Source organism: Haemaphysalis longicornis, unplaced genomic scaffold (assembly GCF_048455015.1).
Source record: "Haemaphysalis longicornis isolate Haplotype H1 unplaced genomic scaffold, Haemaphysalis longicornis Haplotype H1 scaffold_10, whole genome shotgun sequence".
NCBI classification, from domain to species: domain Eukaryota; kingdom Metazoa; phylum Arthropoda; class Arachnida; order Ixodida; family Ixodidae; genus Haemaphysalis; species Haemaphysalis longicornis.
The window spans coordinates 76,898,097-76,918,341 of record NW_027526204.1 but is presented as its reverse complement, the minus strand read 5'-3'; positions in this window follow the sequence as shown (position 1 = coordinate 76,918,341).

Sequence of the window (20,245 nt, the reverse complement as noted above, 5' to 3'; positions counted from 1 at the left end):
TTCCAATCCTGCACTTGGCGATTGGTTCCTTAGTTCTCTATTCATCTCTTGAGTGGATGTTCTATTCAATATCTTGAGTGGGATATTGGCACTAAAACATAAGGTAGTTAGCACTTCGCTACATCACTAACATATACAAGTAAAGACCCAAGCAGTCCATCTCAACACGTTTTTTGAAATCAAAGAAAACTGGAATATATTCTCAGAGACAATAAAACTACACCGTACAGCCATTGCTTACCTCCACGTAGAGGAGGCAACCCAACTTGTCAAGGTACATATCCTCGACGTCGCCCAAAACACCGATCCACAGGTCTTTGGAGCCTCGCGGAACCCTAGGATACCCTGGTGGAACGTAGTCTGCAGGCAGGCGCCAGAGACCCACAACAATTCGTGGGGTATCCTTCGTCAGTACCCGACGTTAAATAACCTCCAATCTTTCAAACGAGGAAAAGCTCTTGGGAAGCATTTGCACCATGCGGGGAAACGAGAGAGTTGGTACGCCTTCCTAACGTTCATTAACTCATGCACCGACACACACAAGGTCTGGACACGAATAGGACAACTTACAGGACAACAGACACACTGCCTGCCTCTGGTCAGCACAACAGGGGACATACTCGAAGACCAGGCTAACACATTTGCACAATACTTCCAACACGTGTCAAGTTTTGAACATAACGCAAACATTTCGATGAAACACAAAACATCCAGTGAAAAGAACCCTTTGCAAAATAAGTCAACCTCCTCCTTCAACTGCCCCTTTTCATACCTGGACCTGAACATAACTGCCAGCAAACAGAAGCATGCAGCCCCTGGCGCAGACAACATTACATACACGATGATACAACACTTACATGCTCATGCACTTCAAACACTTCTACACCTCTCCAACAAAATATTGTTTTCAGGGCACCTTCCAACGTCTTGGAGGCAAGCCAAGGTTGTGGCTTTCCTGAACCAAGGGAAGGACCCATCTTCTCCCGCCAGCTATCCACGCATTGCCCGGACAAGCTGCTTGTGCAAGCTCCTCCAGAAAATAATTAACAGCAGACTCGTGTACCTTTTTGAGTACAACCGTCTTCTCGAGGGCTGCCAGGCACACTTCAGGGCGGGGTGAACTACCAAAGATCAACTCGTACCATTAAAGCCATATATGAAAAAGGCCTTCATCAACAGGCAGTACAGGATGACAGTATTCTTTGATCTTAACAAGGCCTACAATACTGCTGGGTGGTATGGCATCCTCAGTGACCTTTGGTCCTTTCTCATGTTGGGTACCATGATAAACACACTTTCCAGTTACATGTCGCAGAGAACTTTTAGCGTGCGAGCTGAACTGCACTCTTTGGCTCAATGCACGAGGAAATGGAGTGCCGCAATGTCGAGTTTTAAGCTTCACTCTTTGTATTGTGAAAATGAATATCCTTAGGAAAACATCGCCTGTACATTCCACGTAGAATACCTAACTCTCCTTCAAATTCTGTAACTTTCATGTCTGTGAGCGCCAAGTCCAGCTCGGTGTTACAAGGCTAGCTCGCTGGGCAGAAGCAATGGTTTATATTCATTCCTGCACAGTCGACTTGTGTATTGTTTTCCAAGAGGCATGACATTCAGCCGGAACAAGACATCAAACTCAATAGCGTCTCAATTTCAGTCAAAAAGATACACGTTATTCGTGGTATAGTCCTTCACGAAAATCTCACATTTATCCCCCGTATCCAACAACTAAAACTTAAATGTCTAAAAGCAATCACTATCCTGAAGGTTCTCTCGCACATTTTTGGGGTGCTGGCAAGCAATTTCGCCGTGTTTTTACTACCCTATTTATTTGTTTATCCACATCGCCGTTACTGTCGTTACACAGGATATTTACAAAATAGAAAATTACAATGCAAGCAAGAGCAATTAGAGTAATAACGTACAATATACACTAATACATTCTCACACACACTTTAACAGAGCCTTCACGAACACTTCATCATCAACAAAGCTGACTGTTTCAGAAGGCTGCGCGTTCCGTTCCGAGATGGTCTTAAGAAATAAAGATAAACTCAATTTTACTCCAATATTCACGTAGTTAATGGTTGTGGTCTTGTCATACGGATATGTAGTCTGGTGAAAGTAAGTGATTCTCGCGGGGTATCCCAACTGGAGTGTAGTAGATATTATGAAATACCTTATTATGCCGCAACATTTTTTTAGAGTTCTAGCAATTCTCCTCCCAAGGACTCTTTTAAACTCGTCGTACTTTGACATCTTTCGTAAGTTTGAGAAACACAACGAGCTGCTACGTTCTGTACTTCTCGAATTTTGTTTTATTATTTGCTGTTGGTGGTTCTCATACAGTGCATGAATATTCCAATGCTGATCCGACGTAGGTGGTATATAAAAGCTATCGTGAACGTTGGGAGAGCTCTCTGGTGTTTCTAGGCAGGAATGCCAACATACAACAGCCCTATGTTGCTGTAAAATCTGCATGCAGATGCCAGTCCAGTGGCGGTGTAAGGAAGACACCTAAATATTCAAATTCGCCAACAGTTCACATACCCGTACCCATTTAGAGCTTAAACACTTTTCAAGGTATTTATTTTCTCCGTAAAGCGCATGTGTGCAATTTTTTCAGATTTGATATCGTGTGGCACTGGTGACACCACAGCTGAATGTTATCCAGTCACATTGTAACTCGCGGCTGTCCTCGACATCTTCCACTTCTCGCTACACTACACAGTCATCTGCGAATACACGCATGGAGGAGCCAATGATTTCCGATATTTCGATAAACAGCAGAGGTCCTCGGATGGACCACTGCGGGACACCTGACGTGACACCAACGATATTTGACTATGACCCTTTTATTGTAGGAAATTGTAGACCTTAAATTCATATATTCTTCAGTTCAATTATAAACTTGTTCTTTTATAGTCCAAGACCACACTTTTTCCACAAGCAACGCATTACAAACTAAGTCGAAAGCTATTCTAAAGTCTATAAACACACAATCTATAAAAGAGTGGCTGTCAACAGTTTCGCTAACTTTATGAAGCAATTCCGTTAATTCAGTTATGCAAGACAAACCCCGGTGAACTCCGTGCTGGTTTGAATTGTGCAATGAATGGGAATCCAAATGCTTCAATATGATTCAGTAAAAACTCTGCTCAAATGTTAAGAAAAGCATGCTCGTCAAGTATATTAGCATATACTTAACAGCCAAATAACGTGGTTCACATTTGTGAATAGGAACAACGCCACCATCTTTCAGTAATCTGACATGCTGCCAACGATTTCGTAAACAATGCAGCCAAGGAAGGTGAAACCGATTGTGCCAACAAGTTTAGCATCTTGTCGGGTAATCCATCAGGTCCTTCAGCTTTATATTCCTTCAATGCTTATAAAAGGACAGTTTTTCAGAGCACATTTACTCGGATTTCCTCCGTGACAATAATGTCCCTCGCAACTGGACTTAATAAAATGGTAAGATCTGAAGGAGGTGAGAATACCGAGCAGTAAAAATTAATAAAGCACTTGGACTTTTCAAGAGCATCTTCAACCAATACTCCTGAATGTTTAGGTGAGAGGATGCTGCTATTATCTTTAGCACCCTGTTTTATGTAACGCCAAAACTTCTTAGAGTTTTTTATTCTTCTGGGAAAGGGGTCCCAGACTACCTGTTTTCCTTTGCAAATTTCTGCTTTCAAAAGCTGAGTAAGAGCCTTCAACTTAGCACAAAATAATGGCGTTGGTTTATTTCTATATTTTTTGTAAATATTCTGTCTTGTACTATAAATTGAGCAATTTTCAGCGTTAAACCACGCTTGACTTCTGCCACGTCATGAATCCTTGGTCCAAGTCCGCACAAAATTATCACGTAGCTGCAGCATTTTAAACTTAAAACTTTACCATAGGTCGTCTATGGTCATTGTTTGAGAAAATGCTTGAAAATCGCGAAACTAGTTGTGTAAAGCTATCTCTATGTTAGCAATATTTGCTTTTGCATAGTTAAAACTGTCCTGCACTTCGCCAGTGGAACGTGTTCATAAGTCACGGTCATTTCACAAAGAACAGATATCTGATTTATATTCCCAGTTAGGGTCAACGTAGACGTGATACGAACCGAGTTAGTAGTCCGTAACAAATGTAAAACGTTTCCCCTCCTTGTCGGCTCTATCACCATTTGGGTTGTGCAAAGTTTTGTAGATATATAGTATGTGTTCCTCTGCGGCAGAATACAAGTGAACCTTGGTTGCTTTTTGGTGTTTCCAGTTGATCTAAGGTAAATTAATATATCTCCCTATAACGAGATGGTCTGCGACAATCAAACCTAAAACGATACAAAACTCAGTCAGTATTTCCTTGCGCTACCCGGAGGCCACTAAAGAAAGCAAACAGATAGCGTCTTCCCATTTGATCATTTAACTTGATCCCATACGCACTCGGATTAACCGACGTCAACGTCGATATGGCAAGAACGAGCGGTTTTTGCACCAGTATGTACACCCCGTGCGTGGTTATTTCTATCTTTACGGTAGCATGTGCAAACTCCGGGAAACACGGCACTATAAAAACTACTCCTTTCTTGCCACGGTTCCGTGATGAAAACAGAATGCTACGTTAAAGAAAGCACACCGTAAAAATCGCCAGTTTTATTTTTGATACTTCGGCTGTTTAGAGCAAAAAATGAAATGCTTGCAGACGAATTCTTCCTGCATCAGCTTTTTACCACGACCTGTTTTACACCTTCGTCGTAGACATACTCCACATCGTTTATGTGAAGCACGTCATATGTTGGCACTTGAAACGTGAATTGTGTGGTTCAGCGCAAATTCCAAAAGACTTTTCTGTTTCTTGGGCAACGTTTCTGAAATATTCTCCGAGACATAAATTTTCTTTCTTTAAGTTTTTTAGCATTTTTAGGACCCCATGTGTCTCTTTGTAAAATTGCAAAATGCGAAATTAGCAATCAGTGGGTGCACTATTCCTGCGCGATCTTTCTCAGTCTGTGGGCTCTTTCTATTTGTACACGGCCGACCCTCGAGATCCGTCACAACGTTCAATACTTGTTTTTCAGATTCAGCAGGAGTTCAATGGCTGGAGTCTGAGGTACACCATAAAAAATAACCTTACGACGTCGACTTCTATTTTCTACATCAGTAACAGTTTCGAATAAAATCTTCACTTAGGCACTGGTGTCCTCACACAACTTTCTGCAATAGGTAACTGCAGCATTCATGTCGTTCAACTGAAGCATGCACATCTCAAGCCACTCAATACGAATATTTAGCTCACCAATCGCAATTCTGCTTGCATCCAGCCCAGCTACGATAGATTTGAGCTCTGTTTTATTTTTTGTATGCCCATTAAAAACAATTCCATAGTTCCCTCAACAGTTGGCGTAGGGTTCAATTCCACGTCACCACGTAGAAGCAGTAGAAAAATAGGATGCATATTTACGAACCAACACGAAACATCAGTGTACACGGCAAGACGCGGAGCGTGTTGACAACTGCACAAATGCGATATAGGGTAGAACAGGCAAACGTTCAAGATGTACACGAGACTAGTCAAAACAGCGAATAGGCTGCAGAAGCAGAAGGAAACGCATGAAACGCGGTATGGTTGCGCCGGTCGCAATAAATCCGCCGTACCTATCTAAAGCCGTATTCCATAGTTCCTTTAGCGGTATCTTGCACTGGTTGGACGCCGCAGATGGGCATATTCCGCAGAAGTCAGGATCCTGGCTTTTCATTCCGCCGGTACAATTTCATATTTCGTCGCACTGGCTGGAAGCCGATGGTATCTCGTAGTGGACGGAAGCTGCAGCTGGCATCCTGCGTAGAAGTCCGGCTTTTCGTTCCATCGATTGAGGGCAACGATGATACCTAATGGGTTCAAGAGGGAATTACGAAGGTGTCGTCTTTGGGTCAGCCACTAAAACATCGCTAAAAATGCAGGCCTCTTTACATCTGGGACTCCGCCTGCAATATGGCGCCATCCACACTAGTCAAGTCGAAAGCCCGTAGATAGAGTCTAACAAAACGAGCCTAGAACGTGAGCGCGTATATATGAACATGCTCTACGCTTTTAAAATCCAATCAATGCCTCACCATCCTTTTAAATCAGCGTTTTTAATACATCCACATTTCAAATCATTTCATTCGCCTATCCATCTCTCCTCCCGTCCCTTCAAGTGCGAAAAAAGAAGACTCAGAGCTTGATGTCTTGTTTTCAGACACCATCAAAACCTGCCCTACCAAACCTCCGTTACCGAATTATACACCGTTATTGTTACAAACACCATTTCCAAACCTCTCGAACACGGCATTGACTCGCAGGCAATTAACTACCTAGAAGAGCATAACATCATTTTCAAGCACCGGCACGGCTTTCGGAAGGGCTACTCGTGCGGCACTCAACTTGCCGGGGACCTTCACAATTGACATTTTTTTTGTTAACGGTAGTTGCAACCTGACGAACGTTTTCTTATTTATCCAAAGCCTTTACCTCCTCCCTTATCACCAGTTGCTATTCAAATTAACAGAGCCTAATATCCACCCGCTTTTACTCGCATAGAATAAAGATTTCCTTTTAAGAAGAGATTATTTCCCATCCGCCAACAACAGTTTGCCTTCATTTGGTGAAGGACACTCACGCGTTTCGGGGAGGAGTGCGCTGCGCCCTCGCAATTTTAAATTTGAATTATTATTTGGCTAACAAGATTTTATCTCTAATCAGGCATTTCTCGGACGATTATGCGATCTATCACAAAATTTTGTGCAAAGATAACGAAAAGGAGCTCCAAGCTGACCTGGACTGTATAATCTTTCGGTGGTCTAAATGGTTAATGTGCACTAATGATTTGCAAACAAAGCTATGTACTTGATTAATCACGCATGTCGCATGTCAACTTTCTACACTTCAAATATAGCTAGTTTAACTTGCTACTACTTACAACTACCTGGGTGATTTTCTCTGTTCGTGCTTATTCTTGCATAATAACATTAAAGTCGTATTTGCATCCCCTAACCGTTCACTAGATTTTTTGAAACATATTCCGTTCGGGCCCGTCGCACTTAGGTTCACTTGCTCACATCATACTCATACGGCCAAAAATCAAAAACAGATCATCCATTTGGTATCCTTACCACGATTTTATAATTAACAACGTCAAATAACTCCAAAACCACCCAGCTTGCTTCATCCTAATCTCATCTCTATTTTCTCTAGGGGGAGGAGGAATAACGGTAATAATGTATAGGAAAGAGTTAAAGGAAGGAAGACACTGTTAAGCCCCTATAGCGTGGGCGATGTTCCTCAGCCCGTAATTCTATTGGTCGCGGCCGCCGCTCGTGCCCGCAGGACGAGAGCCCGCTGAGACTCCAGGGCCGAGCAGCCGGACAGGGCAACCTCTCAGCCCTCCCTCGTTGGCTTCACTTTGGCTTTTGTTCCTGGATTATAATGGCACGCCCGCACAGCAGTTACAGAAGCCTGAGAAGGACGGGTTGATGTGATCGAGCTTTGCGGGGCTGTAGAATGATCCCGTCTGCAGCCTTCGAAGGTGGCGCTACTCAGTTTTATCCATGCGTTTGAGGGGCACTGTGAACGCCTGCCTACCGATGAGCGGGTATGTTGTGACCTCAGAGAATGTGGTTAGCGGGTAAGGTACGGGCGTACGGTCATAACGTGGGAAGTCCGAGGGATTCTGGGGGGAGATGCTCGGGCGGCTGCGTTAGCAGCCTGATTACCCTCCACTACCTGGTGGCCAGGTACCCATGCAAGTTGCTTTCTGGTGCCAGATATTTCTGGATTACCATTAGTGAGAGTTTTTCTTGCTAGTAATGTAACCTTATCCATGATGAATATTCGCCAAGCTTGTTGTGAGTCAGACACTTGCGTTCCGGCAGAGTGAGTGGTGGGCAGTGCTCTATCCCCATCAGTACAATGTCACAGCGTTGAAAATTAGTGCGGAACTGCTTAACTTGTCGCCACGGCGCAAAGCTTCACGGCTCTCACTTTTTCATAAACTTTACCAGTACCCAGTGCTTTATGACGACTTTTTTTCACCAGTTGCCATCCTTCCTAGATGCGAACATCCTTCCAAAGAGACGCGTTTGTAATGTCATATTTTGAAATATTCACGGTAATTCATTCCAGGTACAATCGTGGACGTTTTGAAACGCATTGTCATTACACATAGCCACCGTGATTTATGCTGTTATATATCATCAATTTACAGCATCGTTTTTAACAGTTTTTTGTAACTGGTTTTATTTTTGCATTGTTAACAGTTTTGTTTTAAATTCACACTCTCGGAAGTTGTGAATCGAAAACAAAACTATTGCTTTTTTATTGTATAATTGCTGACACATTGTTCTTTTTTACGGCGATTTGTTTAAGTTAGCTTCTGCCACGTTTATTTTTACGTGTTATTTGGAGCTGACATTACCGTGTCATATTTGAGTTCCCGCATGCGCTGTTCTTTTTTAGTTTTATTATAACAGGGAATATCTCTTTTTGTTGTTTTGACCACCACCTATGTAATACCCACCTGCATGTGGGGTTTTAGCGCTATTTTGAAAAATCAATAAATAAAAATAAACAAACTGACAAACAAAAAAATTTTAAAAAACTTCCGCCATCTCCACGAAGTGAATCATGATGAGAGGGCGAAGCAAAAATGCTTATCGGTAAAACCGTGAAACATTCGCCCGCCCATCATATCAAGGCTCGACACGTCAAGCTTTCCACAGCTCCGTCGACAAGCCCGTCGACGACGTCGATGTTTGTGGTGGTTATGTAGGGGTTGTTTTGGACGATGAGAATCTCCATGGGTAAGTTGGCGAATTCCGTGTATCACATTTTAGCCAGCTTGGCCTTAGCCTTCTGCAGAGCATCTTGGGTCGTGTACCCCCGGTAGGTGTCGAGCTCGCAGGCGACGAACGACAACCTCTTCTTCTTCCTCTTCTCCTTGTTGGGTAGCAACGAACGCGTTGTACGTTTTGCCCTCTTCGGTCAATCTTTGGTTGGCCATCCCTATGGGCACCCCGGCGCAATCATTGGTTATGTGGCGTGCCGTATACGGCAGCAACGAGGGACGGGACAGGGCCCTTGCAAGAGGAGCTTCGCCCCTAAAATAAATTAATTAATTAAAATACAGATAAACAGATGTAACTTTATTAAGAAAAGAACTGACTCGGAGGCCTTCAAGATGGCAGTGCGGTAAGGAGGGGATAAAATTAGATTCAGCTCAGAATGTCAGCGTCGCGTGCGAAGTCCCAGAGGGAACGCAGAACTCGGGCTGCGTGCGTGTGCTGTGGTGGCGAGATCCAGTATTCGTACGTCGGAACATGGCAGCGATGGCGCTCCCGAATAATCTCAAGTCCTGGAGACTCCCACACAAGATGCTGCATAGTGCGGCGGACTGCCAGGTCGCATGTTCGACAGGTGACGTCGGGATGGGAGGGCTCAACGTCTTCAGGTTGCTGGCGTCCACGACGAGGGATGTAGGCTCCCTATTTTGCAATGACATCGTCGGTGAGTGCAGCTCCAGCTTCAGCCTTATGAATAAAAACTTCGGCAGCCCGCGGCAGCCCGCTCGGCAGTAGATTGGGGTCAAGAGGTACCGATGCAAGAAGCACTTGCCATCCACTTCGCTTCAGGAAGTCACGCTGGTCTTCGGGGTACTGGAGTGGACGGACTCTAGTGAACCCATGTTCCAGCGGCAACAAGCGGGAGTTCAGAAGCGCGCTCGCCAAAGCGCGAGCGGCCTTTTTTCTGAAGCCGCCCGCGTGGACGGGAACCCAGGTCACATGTACGTCCAAATTGTTTTGTACGCAAAGGGCGCGACAACTGCTCTTAATTTGTTCAGTTAGGCAGCCGTGCCGTGGAATCTGCTGTGTTTTTTAAAAGCCTGAAGGGAATCTGTGCAAATGGTGAGGCGCTCCCCAGGGGGAAAGGCGTTTTGTGACACTTGCTGCGATAAAACGTCCAGGGCCATGTGAAAGCGCGCAACTCCAGTTCACAAGATGTGGGGCACTCCTGATGATCGCACTGGAGCACCAGGCCACGGAGCACGTCACGTTGGGGGTGGTAGAAAGCAATGCCTGCGCGTTGGGTGGTAGAATCCCAGAAGGCGTCTGCAAAAATGGGCCCAGGGTCGGCATCTTGCACGGGCAGCGTGAGTGGATCGCTGGAAAGCGTGGGACGCTTTGGTAATCTTTCGGGTAGTAGGATTGAGCCGGCAGACATTTTCATCCTCTCATGGTGGAATCTTTGGAGGAATGTTTGGGAGGTCGGTATGGTGGACAGAGGAGTCCAGCAATAGTAAACATTGACCAGAAAGAGCCCATGTGCGGCGCCCTGAGTGATTACGCCTCCACTCTTCCATTGTCACAGCTATTGCAGAAAGACGAGAGAAACAATGGAGCTCTTCTTCTCGCGCGTGCCGGGGAAGGCCCGTAATAACACGCATGAATTCTCGGTGCAACACCTCTAGTTTGGTTTTAGCCTGAGCGATGTCAAAACACGAGGCTCCCTATCAGGCGGGGAAGTCAGAAGTGCTAGCACTAACATGCGGGCGACCTTCGTTTCCGCACCCCCACTGCGATGGGAAATCCTTTTAATGAGGTGAAGGATCTTCACCTATGTAACTGTGAGCCCCGTGAGACATGCGCCGGCACCTCTGTTCTTGTGAAACGGTACGCCCAAGTTGCGAACCTGGCGAGTAGGTGATCTGATGATTAGTTGATCCCCAAGCTTCAGACTCACTTTATCTCTTTTTCCTGCGACCCTCCTAACAGAATGTGCTGGGTTTTCTCACCTGATGGGTGCACCCCAGTTTGTGGAAGACACCGAATAAAGCAATTCAGCGGATTTTGAACGGCAGTTACTGCTTGTTCTGTTCTGGCACGTTCCCTGGGTTAGCCCACATGGTGACATCATCGGCCTACATAGTAACATGAATGCCAATAGCGTGGTCGTGAAGTAATTTGCAAGCCCTCGCATCACTAGGTTGAATACGGTTGGTGAGAGGATTGCTCCTTGTGGCACTCCTAGCCTCTTTTTCTGGTGACGTGGTTGCCGCTATACATTTGGAATGTGCGGTCATGCAAGAACGCTTTTACCATGTTTACGATGCGTGTGCTGGAACGAGATTCTTCCAATGCTTGAATGATAGCTTCGTGAGAGACTGTGTCAAGCAATTTGCGAAGGTCTATGGTGAGCAGTATGCTCAGTACGCCGGTTCCCAGTTGCGGCGCTTGTTTGCCAGATGTCATAGGAGGATGATGATGATGGTTTAAGTATAAGGACGCAAGGCCGACATGGGCAAAGAGCGCCAAATACAAAGTTATTTGATAAGGAGGGAAATCGAATAAAGTCAGTTAAATACTATGAGCACGGCTGGTGTAAAGGGCCAGGGTGAAGAACGTGAGTGGTTAAAAGATAAATACGGTGGCTGGTGTATAGGACCAGGGGTAAAACTATAGGTGATATGAGATGAGTTGTAAGAAATGAACTTCAGATAGAAACCTTAAGGTTCGCTGAACAGAGAACATAGCATCATCTCCTAAGAAGTATGACGGGTGTGGTGGAATATGTCGTGTGTGTAGTTGTGGGAAGTTTTTTCGTCGTGTAATGTCAAGTGCCTTACATTGTATGAGGATGTGGATCACGGATAGGGCCTCTCCGCACCTGCTGCACAGAGGTCTTGGAGATGCAGTGAGAAGGTGCGAGTGCGTTGCATGACTGTGGCCTATCCGTAATCTAGCGAAGGTGACTTCGTGTATCTATTGCGTGTGTCGGTGGTGTATGGTCCCAAGTGTGGTTTTATTACGTGTAACTTGTTGTCTGTTTGTTCGCTCCAGTGTGATTGCCATGTTTTGCGAAGTTGTTGTCTGATGTGTGGTTTCACGTCGGTGTAGGATAATGTGGTTATGTCTACTGTATTCGTGAGTGTAGCAGCAGCAGCCATTCGGTCCGCTGCTTCGTTCCCGGCTATACCACAGTGGCCAGGGACCCAGCAAAGAACCAGTTCAAATTTGCGTACATGCACAGACATAATACCCTTGACGATCAGATTGACAACGTGGTTTTTCGAGGGCATTGTTGACGACAGTGCCCGCACAACACTGAGGGAATCTGTATAGATAATGAATTGTGGGATGTGGCTTTGAAGTATATGATTGACAACAAGAAGTACACCGTAAGCCTCTGCCGTAAATATACTAGTATGACTATTCAGAGTTTTGGTGACACGAAGGCCGGGCCCATGCGCCGCGCAGGACACAGAGGTGGAAGTCTCAGAGGCATCCGTATAAAATTCAGAGCACTCATACTTCTGCTGCAAATACAAGAAATGCTGCAGAATTGCACATGTGGGAGCTTGGTTTTTATCTACATGTGTGAATGATGTGTCGCATGAGACAGGGCGAAGATGCCATGGTGCTATGAGATCTGTTACAGAACTTTGGATGGTATCTAAAAAGGAGACAGCAAGCTCTGACGCTTCCTCTCTAACTCTGTAAGAGAAGGGCGCGGAGAACGATGGTCGGTTAAAAAGAGTTCAGTCATGGAGGTATCATGAAAAACTGATTTAAAAGGATGGTGAGGCATGGATGAAATTTTAAAAGCATAAAGGAGATCTGTGTATGCTCGCTGACGTTGTAGGTTCCATTTGTTGCACTCTACATACAGGCTTTCAACTGGACTAGTCCGAAAGGCGCCACACGACAAGCGGAGCCCTAGATGAAGCAGAGGGTCCAGCATTCTGAGGGATGTTTTAGTGGCTGACCCATAGACAACACTGCCATAGTCCAATCGTGAGCCTATCAAACTGGTAAAAACACGTAAAAGAAGTTGTTTGTCAGCACCAAAAGAAATGTGCGAGAGAACCTTCAGGATAGTCATTGTTTTTAAGCATTTATGTTTTAGTTGTTTTATGTGTGGGATAAATGTGAGCTTTTCGTCAAAGATTATACCTAAAAACTTGTGTTCTTTCTTGACAGGAATTGAGACACCATTGAGATGAATGTCTGGATCCGGCCGGATGCCACGCCTCTTCGAAAACAAGACACAAGTGCACTTCCCCGGAATAAATTTAAAACCGTTGCTGTCTGCCCAACCAGCTAGCTTGTTAACACCAAGCTGGACTTGGCGCTCGCAGACAGACAGGTTACAAGACTTAAAGGATAATTGAACGTCGTCTACATAAATGGAGGAGGAAATCGATGGTGGTAGCGCCTTACGAAGAGAATTCATTTTTACAATAAAAAGGGTGCAACTTAAAACTCCACCTTGCGGCACGCCGTTTTCCTGCACATGAACCCTAGAAAGTGCAGTTCCACCTCGCACGCGAAACGTTCTTTCAGACAGGTAACTGGCAAGCGTGTTCATCATGTTACCCGACATGCCAAAGGACTTCAAGTCGCTAAGGATGCCGTACCGCCAAGCAGTATCGTACGCCTTTTCAAGATCAAAGAAGACCGTCATGCAGTACTGCTTGTGGAGGAAAGCATCTTTGATATAAGACTCTAACGCAACGAGTTGATCGTTGGTAGATCGCCCCGCCCTGAAGCCCGCCTGGCAGCTCTCGAGAAGACCATTGTACTCTAAGAAGTACACAAGTCTCCTGTTTATCATCTTTTCGAAGAGCTTACACAGGCAGCTTGTCAGGGCAATGGGGCGATAACTGGCAGGAGAGGAAGGGTCCTTCCCTTCCTTTAGGACAGCCACTACTATGGCCTCCCTCCAAGAGCGAGGAATGTGCCCCGAAAGCCATATTTTATTGTATAGGTGTAAGAGTGTTTCAAGAGTGTCTGGGTGTAGGTGTTGTATCATGGTGTATTTGATTTTGTCTGCACCTGGAGCTGACGTCTTACATGTGCTCAGAGCAACCTTCAGCTCATGAATTGTAAAACAAGAATTGTAAGAAGTGTGCGACTTGTTGTTATCACGCAGGGACTTTTTTTCTACAGATGTTTTGTGTTTTATGAAAGTGTTTGTGTAGTGTGCTGAACTGTACACGTGTTTGAAGTGTTGTGCAAGTGTGTTAGCCTGGTCTTCCAGTGTGTCCCCTGTTGTACTAACCAGTGGCAGGCTGTGTGTCTGTTGTCCTTTTAGTTTTCGTATTCGTGACCAGACTTTGTGTGTATCAGTGTATGAATTGATGGAAGTGAGGAAGGTGCGCCAACTCTCCCTTTTCGCCTCACGACACACTCGCTTCCCAAAAGCCTTTGCCCGTTTAAAAGAAATGAGGTTGTCTGACGTGGGGTACCGGCGAAGGACACCCCACGCCTTGTTCTGCGCCTCTCGCGCCCGCCTGCAGTCCTCGTTCCACCAGGGCCTCCTTGGGCAGCGGGACCCACTGGAGGCCTGGGAAATGGACTTTTCGGCGTCGTCGAGGATGTGCGCTGTGACGAGTTGGGCGGCTTCCTCCACGTGTAGGTGTTTTATGGATGTGTGGTATAGTTGAGATGTTTGTGTGAATGTGCTCCAGTTTGCTTGTGATTCATTAAACCTTTTATGGGAGGATGGACTGCTCGGGCTTATACCTATATACGTTAATGAAGTGGGGAAATGGTCACTACCATATGGGTCTGTGCCCACACCCCAATCAAGACATGGAAAGAGAACTGCGGAACCAATAGCCAAGTCAAGATGCGAGTATGTATTGTGTCCTAAGTTATGGTATGTAGGCTGTTTTTTGTTGAAAAGGCATGCTCCGGAGGATGTAAGGAACTTCTCTATCAGGCGACCTCGGGCATCCGTTCTGGTGGAGCCCCAAAGAGAGTTGTGCGCATTAGGATCGCCTGTTAGTATGTATGGTTCGGGCAGCTGGTCAACCAGTGCCTCGAAATCAGAGCTCAGAAGTGCAAAATCAGGAGAGATGTAAATGGAGCATACCGTTATCAACCTATTAAATATTATGGTACGGATCGCTACAGCCTCGAGGACAGTGTTTAAAGTGACAGGGTGCCATGCTAATGATTTCCGGGCGATAATGGCCACACCTCCTGAAGAGTGGGTGCAACCAACCCTGTCCTTTCTGAATACCATGTACCTATTTAAGAAATTTGTTTGTTTAGAGTTGAGGTGGGTTTCCTGGAGACACATAATACTTGGCTGACTGGCATGCAGAATCTCATACACATCGTCAAGATTTTTAAGGAGGCCTCTGCAGTTCCACTGGATGATATTTTCTGTTCCCATTATTTAAATTTAAGAATGACTGGAATGTGTGTGTTCGTGTGTGTTCATGTGTCGTCTTTCGGGGCTGTTACTCTTGGATTGGCCTTTTTGGGCCTTTCTGCAGGCTTGGAAGTCGGTGGCCGCTCCTTGCGCTGCGTTGCAGGCAGGAACGGCCCAACATCCATCGCGTCGTCGGATGTCCGAGGGGTGCGCGACGGACCGGGCCCCCCGGACTTGGCCCCCCTTCGGGAGCCCTTCGTTTGAGCCGCCACCGTCGGGGGCGCCAGAGGTGGCACAGGCGGTGCGCTGGCGGTGGGAGCCAGTGCGGGGCCCGTGGTGTGTCTATCACCTCGGTACCCTCCAACGCACTGGAGGACGGGGAGACAGAGGCGGGAGCGGCACCGGTCCCGACAGGAGTGGTTTGCGCCACAACCGCTGCTGCCTTAGCAAGCGGCGTGGTGCCGGGTTGGGCTGCGTGAGGCCACCCAGCGGGGGGCGGGGGCGGGACCAGGTCAGACTCGCTGAACTGGGTCCCTGTGGACACCAGACGCCGCTCCGCCCCCCGGCGAGCCGCGTCAGCGTACCTCCCCAGAGGGAAAGAGGCGAACCTCTTTCTCGCCTCCGGGAAGGTGATGTTCTCGGTTACCCTATGTTGATTATCTTTTTTTCGAGTTGGAACTTTTCGCACTTGCGGGAGTACGCTGCATGCGGTCCCCCGCAGTTTACACAAGTGAGGGTATCGGATTGGCAGTTGTCACTAGGATGATCGTGCGCCGCGCATTTCGCACACGTCGTTCGGCCACGGCAAGAGTTCGTACCGTGCCCGAACCGCTGGCACTTAAAACAGCGCCGCGGGTTCGGGATGTACGGACGTATTGAGCACCGGATAAAACCTGCATATATATGTTGTGGGAGAACTGCGCGGTCAAAGGTCAAGATGATGTGCTTGGTGGGAATCTCCTTGTCGTCTCTACGGATAGTGATGCGTCTCACGGCAGTGACGCCCTGATCCTTCAAGCCCGCAAGGAGATCCGCATCGGTTTCGTTCAGGAGGTATGGCTCGGATATCACACCCTGCGAGCTGTTGAGGCTCCGATGGGGTGTGACCCGGATGTCAAGATCAGCCAGTCTAGTCTGAGCTAGAAGCTTTGCAGACTGCTGCTTGTCATTTATTTCAATTAGGAGTTCACCAGACCTTTGTTTTTTGCATTTATACGATTTTCCTACTATGGCTTCAAGATACTTGGCGATCAAGAAGACTGACTGAGATGCAAGAGGGTGGGTTGGATTGAGGGATTCCATCACAAGAAATCGAGAAAAATGGTTCGGTTCAGGAAAGGTTAACGACGGCAACGGAGGAAAGGAAACTTCGGTGCGGCCCCTTTTCGGGGGCCGATCATGTTTTGGGGGGGTTTGGAAAATGCCATGTGATACATTGAAAAGCAGGGAGACGGGGGTACTTTCTCCTTTGACCTTACCCTGGTAGTCAAAGAGGTCCCGGAGCTCCCTTCCTGGTAGACAGGCAGGGAGCCCATCGGCCGGAGCTTGACCAAGGCTCCGACGGCCACCGTTTACGGCTTCTACCCTTCACCTTTAAACACCTCGCCACGGTTGGACACGGCTTATTTTGGGAGCTCGGGGTCCGCGGTGTCGCTGCTCACCGTCACCATGAATACTCAAGGTGCCCCGTGCGGGGATGTCGTAGGAGGTAGAGGCGGTCGCGTGTGCAAAGGTTTGGTTGGAATCCCGTTAGCGCTAGATGGAAATGAGCGTATTGTTACTCAAGGTGTTAGCTGAGACATGTAAGAACTATTCTCTGCAGAAGGTTGCAGAGGGTCGAAGTTATTGAAATTGGCTGCATGTTGCTCAACTGTGTTGGAGACTTTCCAGGCTTAGGAATAGGTATTCCGACGGAGTGCTCCCATTCGGGCGAAAGGGTACCTGACGTCCAAGCGTGATTTAGGTTTTCGAGTAATTGTTGCTAGCCAGTGTGATCTAAATTGCGGAGCATCTGGCATGTGATGCGATCTTTTCCGGGCGCCCTGCGCTCATTCCCGGAATGCAAGGCGGGCAGCAATTTTTGTAGCGTGAATGGGGACTAAACCCTATCATCACAAGCTGGGGTACGTTTTCGGTATTGGTGAGGTACAGGGAGTGTACGAGGCATGGGGTAAAACGTAGATGTAGCCAAATCCTCGAATTATGCACTGGTGATGCCTTCCTGAGGGAGTATTTTTTGCACGGCGTTTTCATGTTGCGCTCACCGTTGATGCCTCGAAAGGTTTGCCAGAGTTCTCAAAGGCCCGTTTTTCTCCGAAGGAGGCACAGTGGTCGAGCCACAGTTCCCGAGAAAGTTGCTTTGCGTAACGTCGAGCTTGCACCGTCTTGTCGCGTACCTTGAGAAGGTCCACGGACCGCCTTCCACCAGCGAGGTAAGCATGGTGCAGCTGGTGCCGTAAATTTCACAGGTCCAGTAGATGTTAATAGGGCGTGGGAAGGTTCTCGTTGAAAGAGATATGCTGAGTTGAGTCTTCCGCTGCACGCAAAATTTTGACGTAGAATGGCATGTTCATTTCATAACACTTAACGTTAGCGCGAAATTAGTCCCAATTGAAAGCGTTTGTGTGGCGTGTATGCTTTTTTTGCGGTTGCAGTATTAAGCTCCAACCAAATTGGGTAATGGTCGCTACCCATGGTATCAAGCCCGCATCGCCACCTACGCACAAGAACAGCTGTGCTCCACGTTAGGTCAGGAGGTCTGTCCTGCTGGCTCGCGTGAAGCCCATGTCGAGTTGCGCAAGCCGTGTCGTTCTCCAATACAAGGCCAGCAGCATCAGTTTGTCGCTAAGGCGCTTCCCACAATCGGAGTGCCGAGCATATCCCCAGTTACGATGCTCGGCATTGAAATCCCCACAGATAGGTATGACATCACGGGCATATTGCGCGCGAAGACTCCGAAGCAACATGAAATTTGCTCGACTGCGCACACTTGTGTCTGGATGTATGTACAACAATGTTGCTGGCATTGTCTTTTGTGTTGTCAGTTTGCATCTTAGTGCTACCATCTCCTGGTAATCTGTACAAAAGGCAGCTCTGTTCAGTTGCGTGTGAGGTACATGACGGCGAACAAACACTGCGGCTTGGGCCAGAACCAATCGTTTCAAACTGTAGTGTCTCGCGGTATGCATGATAGCAGGTTGAAAGTAACCGTCGTAGCCTCTAATTCCTCGTTTAGTACTCCTTTTCTCTTGCAGTAGAAGGAGAGCGGGGTGCCCGTTACGGCCAAACAGCAGGATCAATTCATTGGCGCATGTCCCCAGGCTGCCACAGTTGCAATGGAGGTCGTACGGACATCTTGACATAGTGGTTGAAGCCACATTAGGGGTAGAGGTGTTGTTGAGATCGATGTTTCGATTCATGTAGACTAAGTATGGGTCGCTGAAGCGAGCTGTGGCAACCGAGAAAGTATCTGCTGAATGAATTGCTGCATTGCGTGCTGTTGTTGCTCCATAAGCTGCAGTATCGCTAGTTGCTGACTTTGCATGGCTGCAAGAAATTGCCCAAATGTATGGCGGAATGAACACTTTCTATATTGGTGGCGCTGGATACACTGTCCACACAGTTCAGTTTCCTTGCAGTATTTGCAGATTGGGAAAGTGGAGTGGTACTGTCAGGGGATCATGGCTGAAGTCGGTCAAGCACCTTGATGTGGCTCTGGTCTTTCCGAAAATTTCCTCTCTGCATTGCAACACCAAGCGGTGCTCGTTACGTTCCTTGGCTTGGTTGACAAACTGGGACTTCACAATCTCAAGAGATTTTCGCAGTTCTGAAACTTGTTTTTGCAAGTGCCTACTCGTCGAAGCATAGTGCCGCTCAGCTTGAGTTTCTTCTAGTGCCAGTTCCTGCAATGCCTGGTCAATCTCATCTTGACACGACGTGATGGTGTTAGAAGGCCTGTGTGAAATCGTGGCTTTGCGAGTGACAATGGCGTATGTTTCACCCTGTGAGACCTCAGTAGTTTTTTTGTAACGACGCCGACCTGGCAAGTGAGGATGATGTGCAAGACCTATAGCCAGTCCTCTGGTGCGACTTTGTTGCTGTGAGCCGCCATTCAGACTGGCGGATACGGGACCTAGCCTTGGTGGTGCTGTTTGCTTGCCTGTTAAAAATAAATAAATAAAATATGTTAGCAGGCTCGCAGGTACCATTACACGCTTCTTGCGTCTACCGTGACACGTCACACAAAGAAAAAATGCTTTTCTAAAGCAGTTCGAGTGCCATGCAGGGGTTATGATTTCTGTTCCCTAACTAAAGTAATAACAACCCTGCATATTCCATTACGTACAACGTTTGAAGTGATAACGGTTGCTGCATAAAAGAAAACGTGTTTTATTGAACATTCTATTGCAAGAACCAGGACCGACATTTGTGAAAGAAACTACAACATTTAAAATATCTAAAAACACATGCGCTAATTTCTGTGACCTCATAATCATCCTAATCATGACCAATAGTTTTGAGTACCCACCTTGAAAACCCTCACTAAAGCATATACCCCAAAATATGATTTTCAGCTGAAGTCCATCGTCCCATAAGTCGGATATATATCGCGAGTTGATTTGGTTATCAATTCAAATTAGTCTAAGCTAGGTCGGCCCAAAATAAAAGTGCGTCATGGTACATAAAGAATTTGAGCGATTATAACGTAACGTATCGTAACGTAATCCCTACGCGCAGTAGAACACCCTGAAACCCCCAAAAATTCGGCGCCCATTCCACCAAGCACACTAAATACTGCCACTACCAGACACCTCAAAATTGTACTAAACGTTTATTTATTATAAATTGGCTGGAGCTGCGGGAAGCAAAACCTCGTCCGTGAAGTTTGCACTAAAAAAGCGGTTTCGTTGTTTTCGCCGATAGCGAACAAAGAACTCTGGGACGCCGTGTCCACGAGACGCTGCCCAGTTCCTTTGCGTTTTAGTCAGCCTGAAAATTTTCCATTTTATTGAAGCCTCCATTATACATTTGACTGATTCGTTTTGTCTTCGAAGGGTGTACG